Here is a 9,007-nt window from a genome sequence, read left to right as displayed (position 1 = left end):
TGAGAGCGTTCAGATAGATAGAACCTAAACCAACCTAAAGCAGTTCCCTGTATGCCAACTAAGTGCTCTAGTCTTTGCAATAAGATGTCATGGTCGATAGTATCAAATGCAGCACTGAGATCGAGCAAGACAAGAATAGAGACAAGTCCTTTGTCTGAGGCTATTAGAATGTCATTTGTGACTTTAACCAGAGCTGTCTCTGTGCTATAATGTGTTCTAAAGCCAGACTGAAAATCTTCAAATAAATCATTGTTTTTCATCCGTCAGTGAAATGTTGGAAATCTCTCAGCCTGAATATTTTCTCTCGTGATGGAAAATTAATCGGCGTGCTGAGAGATGCTCCCTGACCTGGAACTGTCACAGGTTTGATTCCTGTAAGCTCTTCAGTCAGTGATACATAAATCATCACCAGTTTCCAGGAATGCATGAATATGCAATGCTTCATTGATGACATATTGTATTAGATTAAAAAGTACTACTTTTAGGAGGATTGATAAATCAACATGTTACACTTTAAGTAGTTTTTTGACTAATATGTATATTGGCATTTTGTTTTTACCAACCAAAGACATACACAAATGCATACTCCACCAGGGAAACAATAAAATAAATAATTACAGTAAACCAAGTACATAAACAAATATCCTTACAGATATATGCAAATATTATTCGTAAACTCGAAAATTCAGAGCATTTTATCTGTGACTGAAACTTGGGTGCGCTTCCCGATTCTAACATTACCCCCACTGAGTAAGTATTAATATAATTAGTTGTATTGTTAAGGTACAACAAAGAATATCCATACATTTTAGCTCACTTTTAGCTGACTATTTCAACTGTTTATTACATTTTTTGGATTATTGTACCACATTCTTGCATCGTTTCTGAACATCTTTAGATACCCACTGGATTTAGTTAACAACCCACAGATGTGTTCACAGATCAAAGCCTGTCAGAGAATGTATTGACAATATAGAGTGGTGTAGGGATGACTTATTTACCCGAATATAAGCTGCGCATGGGTTCCCTCGACAAAAAAGCAATGGGATTTCTCCATAGGATTTTGGAAAATAGCTTGAAATAAGGTCTGTGGAAAACGAACCTCTTTGATAAATGCAGCCGGATCATATCCACATTTCAATCATGAGAGACGTGATGTATGAAATACATGTTTAATACCGGACACGTGGTATAGAACATTATGATTGACAGATTACAACAATGAATCAACTGATGTTTGGAGATTAGGCCCCGGTTTGTAGGATATCATTCAGGAGGGGAAAACCGCTCCGATGAACCCCCCGGGGTCTAGACACTGGTGGTGGTGATAATGGTTCGGTCTGGTTTGGAGGAAGAAGGATTAGCTTGGCCCTGAATTAGGAGACAGGAGGCGAAGGGGTGGAGGCGGGTTGTGCGTTGACACCTGAAATGACAACTGACAGAGAGGGAAGAGCAGATTTAAAGGGTTTAGCAGGTGCAATGATTGCTAGCTGGGGAGTACCGCCCCTGATTACTTAATGGGAGAAGAGCTTGCAGTGACGTGTAACACCAGGGGGTATGGTCTTCCTTCTTGAACTTGCGCTAAGCTTCATGTCTACCCTACTTTTATAGTTTTCTAATCATAAATCTAATCGCCAGAAGCAAAATGCTAACGTTATACTATAAACGAACTACAGCAGAGTCGCACAAATTCAACGTCACGCCAACTTAAGATCGATATTCAAAAATACAGATTCAAAATTGTACAAGTTGAAGCTTTTGTTTTAACAGTTTACAAGAGCGCAGGTAATTGCTTTCAAGCAGAACAAACTTAGCAGGAGTGTTTACTGTTCGACGTAATTATGTACAACGTCCTAGACAACTTCTGTAGTCCTATTCATCCCCTTGTTAACAACAATCGTTTTTCAGACACGTCGTTGAACAAAACGTGATCTGTCTCTTAAATTTGTTTCAACTACAGACCTTATTTCGAGCTATTTTCCAAAATCCTATGGAGAAATCCCATTAACTCTGAGAGGAGGGAACCCGTAGTGGTAAAATGCTAACTCACTTTCGGGTGTTAGGACTCGTTAGAGTGTTACCACTCTATTGTGCTGCATTATTGCTTCTAAGTAAAAAAACTGCAACTCCAATCAGCTAAATATCCTACCCAGAGTATTTAGGATACAAGATGAACACACCTGATAACTCGTGTTTGCTATATGCAGTGATGCAAATTAGTCGCTTTTCGGGCGCCTCTCGCTTTTTTAACGCTGATTTGAGTGACTTGTGTAATTCGTGGAGAACCGAAGAGTTTTCGTTTTAGGGGTGGGGGTTGTAGGAGTTTTGAGGTTTTTACAACCCCACTCTGCTCCGCGTGTCGTTTTGACGAGTCCTGCTTAAAATCATAACAGGAAGGAAATCAGAGAACACCCAGATACCAGTTGAAACAATAATCTGTTTTAATTATCAAAGGTAATAATGCAATGCAATATAATACATTACAATACAATATAATGTACTACAATTATATTGTAATGTGTAAGGAGTATGCCGGCCCACTCCTGCCCTGGTTCGCGTGCTGCGGAGATCCTTTCGGTCCTGACAGCACGAGGAGAGAGACCATAATAAGAAGGAGGGGTTAGGTCAGCTGGTCATCTTTTCAGGTCATCTCATTGGGAGACGCAAAATATGCTGTATCACAGTGACTCAGCGCTGGCCAGCAGAAAACCAAACAGGCTCACTTTGCAACAAAACACCTCTTATTATGTAGCTTATCACACAAGTCATGTGTTTCTTTATGAAAGCCATATTTGTTGGAAATGTAACAGTCATCATCCCATGACATCCTCAGAACCAGCAACAACGTCTAACTGTCTTCATACCCCCCAGCCATCTCTGAACTTCCATTCACACTAAGTCAGCTCACCCAGAATCTAGAAGGACCATTGTCTCTCTAATTGTGTGTGACTCAATTCTCCTGCTCCTTTAGGAGTCCTGAAATTAACGCACATACATTTCTCTCACAAAGATAACACAAAGATTTCATCCCTCATATCTCCAACTTCTGGTTACACAGACTGCTTATTAATTAAACCCACACATATACTATTCCAGACATGTAGACTTCCCTGAAACATGACATGCTAGAGATCTTAAGCAGAATATACTCTCATCCACCTAGCCCCCTGTCCTGCATACCTACACCTCCCCCACAGAGCAATAAAACCCTGTTTACTCCAACCAGCCCAGAATGTTTATAGCCATTTTTAGTCCTTACATTTATGAAAGGATACAACAGAGAAATCAATACAAAACACAAACACAGGTATTGTTTGAACAGTATTCACTTAACTGCTACTATTGATAACCACCAGAGAAACCCAAAGGACCTCTTTTAAAATCTATCTGGAATTTGCAACAAGACTTTCTGCCATTTCAAATGTAACACACTTCTTAAATATCAGATGATAATAATCTTCAATCCCCCTTTTTATCTCTTTCTCCAGAGATAAACTTAAACAAGGCATTCTGAAACATATACCCACTGTCATTCTTTTCTACTGTGTCCGTCCCAACATTGTATAAATCTATCAGAAACTGAGACCCAAAGTACTTGAAATCTTTGGGAACAGAACACCTCTTTCCATGGCAGTGAAGGAACCATGAGAGGGCAGCTGAGTGCTAGTGCAGTCTCCTTGTGTGGTGAATCATCAGCCCCCCCCCCCTCAGAGGAATACGCCAACAAGGGGCAGCTGATAGGGAGGGGGAGATGCGGCTTTCCCTTCACGGGTGGAACTAATCAGAGAAGTAAACTCCTCTGCTGCCTCGACAAGTTCCCCTGTGCCGTCCTGGCTTGCCGTGTCTTTGTCCCCCCGATCCGCTGATGGCAGCTTCTGGGTTGCCTGCTAGAGAGATGTCTTCCTCCTCCTCCTCCTCCGGCCCGCTGATGGCGGCTTCCGGGTCGATGCTGGAGAGATGTCTTCCCGATCCTCCTTCTCCGGTCCGCTGATGATGCCTCCCGGGTCGTCTGCTGTAAGGATGTTTCCAGGGTCCTGCTCCTCCAGTCCACTGATGGCTGCTTCTGAGTAGTCCACGTCTGCGAGGGCCACGTCCGTCCTGATGTCGTCCCCTGGTCCTAGCAGGTGGTTTCCCCGCCGCACACTGGCTCCCGTGGTACGAGCTGTCCCCCTTTTTTCCTAGGCAGACGGCATGAGAGGTCCGCTGGGTCACTCGGTCGGGGCCGGAGAGCCTGGGGTTGAGCCACTTTGTCCTGATGACCTTCAGCCAGACGAACTCTGCTGTGTCGGCCTCGTGCTTCTCGGGTCCCCCTTTTGGCGCCAGCAACCTGTGTGGAGAAATCTGATACAAATCCCTCAAGCCTACGCTCAGCTGTTTTGACCCACTTGGAGCCTCTTGGTGGGGTGTCTTGAAACAACAGCCATCTGTGAACAGGTTTTCTAAATGAATTGTAGACCTCCTATCTGCCAGTGCAGCTTCAGAATCTTAATACTTGGACTGTGCCAACTAAATAAGAACCCCAACATCTTTAGGTGAACTAAATAACATATTTCAATAGCTCTGAATTTCTGACAAGCATCTGTGTTTATTTTTAAATGAAATCCTTGAGATCCTATTTAAAATCTAAATGTAATATGAACTGCTAATGTTTCTGGTAAAGAAACACACTAATGTTATGGATTCAAAAACAACCAAAATCACGATACTAACCAAGTGAATGATTTCCTGGTGATACTGCTTCTACCTGTCAGTGCTTAGATATTATCACGCTGAAAAAATGAATACAGAATTCCAACAAACTGTCATCAAATGTCTTTCTATTATAAATTTAGATGAAATGTATATCCCCATAATGACCTAAACAATAAAGTCTATGGCTTTTACTTCTTTACCAGGCTAGTTACATGATGTTGTCTAAATTAAATTCTGTCTCATTACATTACTATGTTTTAGCTTTAACTGTAATATGTTCTTTCTACATTTCAAACCTCAGTTACTTTAATACCTGTTGAAACATTACTCACAGGTCAACTTCTTCAGTATTCCATTCTGGAGTTACATCTCTCACAGTAGCCCCTTGGCCACTGATTCTGCATCTGTGTTACCTGTTATAACTCAATCAATATTAGAGACATGTCAACATTCATCAAACAGTATCTTATCCCCAGATATGGAGCAGGTCAATTCTAAAACTGTCAATCAATGGTCAGACACTCCCCCTTTTTTACACATGGACTCATGTGTAACAAAATCCTGTATGGGAAGAAAACCTTCAGGTAATAATGGATTATAAGAAAATATAAAACATTTTTTCCCAAATGTACATCCATCATTTCCACAGTAAACACTTCAGTGAAATGAAGTGTTTCTCTCCATCTTTCAGTCCTAAAAGAAACAGAATCTTCATGTTTTAGTTTGAGTTCCACATTCTGCACACTGCCACCTCCTGTGGGAGTGCACAAGTGCGGTTTTCCAATTCTGTGGAATTTTATTGAGCCCCAGAAAAATGTGTTAGTCCAAAAACATGCTTGATTAGTCATTGTTTTAAATCATGCAGTTGCACTGATCACATGCAGACATACACTCACACTCACAGGTTGTAAAGTCAAGTTTGGTCAGGTTCACCCCAGAGTCAGTCCTTCACAGTGCCTTGTCAAGTTACACTGTCGGTCAGGGTCAAAGGTCAGTTGGTCTCAGTCTTTTTGGCCATGTGTCGTGCTCTGCAGAGACTTTGACATTTCAGCATAGGCCAGTATCCTTTGTCTAAAAAATATGTATATATGGAGCGCCATCATTTATTAATTCAAAATTACAACTATAATGTTCAAGATATCTCTAACTTTTCATTGAGACAGCTACTTCCCACATTCCCCGAAAAGTGTTTAGCCAAAAAATGTCACTTCCTTATTGTACTACTACTGCAGTTTATCAACACCTAATCCATATTAAAATGTCTAATAGATCTATTTCAGAAACTTGTGCACATAATGATTATCTTGAGTCAAACCATTACTAGGATCTGTAAAGCTCTGCTATGTATTTCATAACTCATATTCACTCATCTTCAAATCTGGTGCACTTAAAGAACAATGTTAACCTCTTTAACAGTGCGTGGAACCTTGGGTGTCCGAATATGTAACAATCACTCCTTCCTTTATCAAGGATTTAAAAACAGAAGTCATTTCATCAATGGTTTGTAGCTGAATTTAGGAATTATCACTTATGGTAGGTATGTTTTTACTTTTTAACATCTCTAAATGTCAGTTAATTACTAACTAAATTAATGTCCATTAGGAGGTGGTGACGCTAGTCTTCCAAACTCATAATCTGGTGCCGTGCGCTTCCTGTGAAGCTGCAAGTAAGATTTTAAAACCACTGCAGGGTGGGTCGAGTGACCCCTCCTCCCTATTGGTCGTCAATAATATGCACCATTACAATGGGTGATTGAAGGCCTCACATTATGTCCAATTACAGCATCAGTCTTCTTTACTCTAAAATTACTTTTTAAATAGGAATATTTAGAAATGGAACAAATATTCAATCTTCAGAAAACTTCTTAACCAAAGTCTATCTAGTGAATAGCCAACATATTTGAAAATGTCAGATGTATAAAAATAAGCCCAAATACTCTCTTACCATCAAAGTCCAAATCTAGACATAAGGTGAACAGTTTTGGTAATGGACAATTTAATCTAAAAACAAAACAAAATTGGACTTGTGTCCTTGTTATTTGTTCTTCAAAATACATTAGCAAATACCTTGTGAAGTATTCGCAACATAACTAACCCTCTCTAGGATATAAAATCCATTCATCTTTTTACTCATAGTTAGTTTATATGTCAAGATTATTATGTGTGACCTAATAATCAGATGTGTTGTTTGCCAAACAAGGATATTAAACTTTAATCTTTTCAGTATTCCAGACCATCGTTTAAACAATCAGCCTCCCTTCTCAAACACTAAACCTATTGTTGTACACCACCCTCTGGAAAACTCTTGCACAGTTATGCTATCAAATCATCGCATCATTTCTTCAGAGTCTGAACAATCTGAGACAAGCCTGTCTCAGATCTTGTCATAATGTGAACAGTCAGTGATGCGTTGTCTTCTGCAGCTGTAGTGAATTGGATCAATGAAACTCTTGTTTGGCACTGGGATGTCCTGAGGGGGAAGGAACCTCTGGATCAATGTGGTACAATCAGCAGACACACGTTGTCCTCTGCACAGCAGGAATCCCCAAAAACTGCAGTTCCTCTTCACACCACTGTTGCCTCGGCAACGAGGCCCAAGCAAAATGTCAAACCCTCCTCAGAGATGCGTTCTTTGCACAGTTCTTCTGTTTCAGTAGTGAGCAACTCTTCACCAACACACTGATTCAGAGTACAACCCAAAGGTGACGCACAACTATCCAGTGCTGCTGTAATCACAGCAAATCAGCAACTGGAGAAAAACTCAATTTAAATCTCTCCCCCAAAGGGTTACAAAATAAAACGGCTGAGTGTCCATATGGTCAGGAATGCTGAAACATGTGAATGTTAAAACAAACCAATGGCAGTAGTCTACCCAGATTCTTTACTCCATTAAAAGTAGTAAAACCATATCGTAAAATATCTTGTCTAGTTGAAGTCCTGCTTCTAAAATTCTAGTCAGAAAAAAATAAAATAAACTTCATCTTTAAAATCTTCTTTAATTTGAAACCAAAAAGGTCTTCCTTCTCCACCATGATCCTATTTCTACATCAAAGTCCAAACAAACTGATGATTTATCTTTAAAAACCATGAGGAATGACAGTTCTCATAAAACACTATCCTTCCTTACTTCAGTTCTAAATCAAATGAGCCAAACAGGAAACCCTCCTTAACCACTTGCTTATTCTGTTATTTTTCAAATTGTTTATCTAACTTGTGTTACAAGCATGGTTAGATTTGTTACAGAATACAAAACTAACTGTATTTAGCGCTATATTTGAAAAACAAGTAATCTGATTACAGTTAATGAATATATATTTTTGAACACTTATTATTGGTGGAAAAGTTTCCTCACAAAATGTAATCTCCATTACTAAAGCTAAAACCTAAAGAAATCATCACGGAACAGTTTTCTGTCCTTATCACTTAATTGTTTCAATACAAACTAAAAAGCGTTGTGAAAACTCCCACTCTTGAGAACATCTCAACACTTTATTCCATCTGAGCGTGAATGTTTATGACAGACACGCCCTATTAATCCAAAACGGTCTTTAATGGTATCAATTGTGAACTTTCTTAATATGAATTGTAAATGCAACGTATGTTCTCTTTGGAACACAGATAGGACAGTAGCTGCTGAAACTGGTTAATAGCAGTTTTCTGTTAACCTAGATAAGCATGTTGTTCTTATATCTAGTAGATATATTTTTACTTCATGTTTACTCACAAAACAATATGACATTCTTCAGACTAGTAGTTAACTTTATATAAGTTGTACTCTCTCTGAACTATTCCAAAACATCTACTTCTCCTGTCTCTCTCTCTCTCTGTGCCCTGCAGCTGCTCCTGCACAAGCTTCTCTCATCAATCACCTCTCTGTGTTTAGCCAACAGTGTGAGATGGCTTTTAGCCTCGTGCAGCACCTCTGTCATGTTTAAACATGAACAGATCCCTCCTGTTTACTTACTCTTTCTTCATAAACTCAAAAACACAATTAATGTCTACTAATGATATTACAAAAACTCCCTCTAATAATTGTGTTCATCCATTGTGACATATTTACCCAAACTAAGTTTTTCAACACCTATATGTTTCCAGCATCACATATTTCACACACTATGAAAGAAACCTCCCTGTACTTAAAAAATCCCACACTGCTTGGTTAGAACAATAGTAAGCCTGCAGAGCCACACTAATCAGATCACAGCAATGTAATTTGACCCAAGTGTAGGACTATGTCGTTCTAAAAAATGTTAGCAAACACCAAACTCCAACTACTAGCAAAATAAAATGTTATGTAATTCAAAATGTGACAAAAG

Source organism: Gymnodraco acuticeps, unplaced genomic scaffold, assembly GCF_902827175.1.
Source record: "Gymnodraco acuticeps unplaced genomic scaffold, fGymAcu1.1, whole genome shotgun sequence".
Lineage (NCBI taxonomy): Eukaryota > Metazoa > Chordata > Actinopteri > Perciformes > Bathydraconidae > Gymnodraco > Gymnodraco acuticeps.
This window is presented reverse-complemented; position numbering follows the sequence as displayed.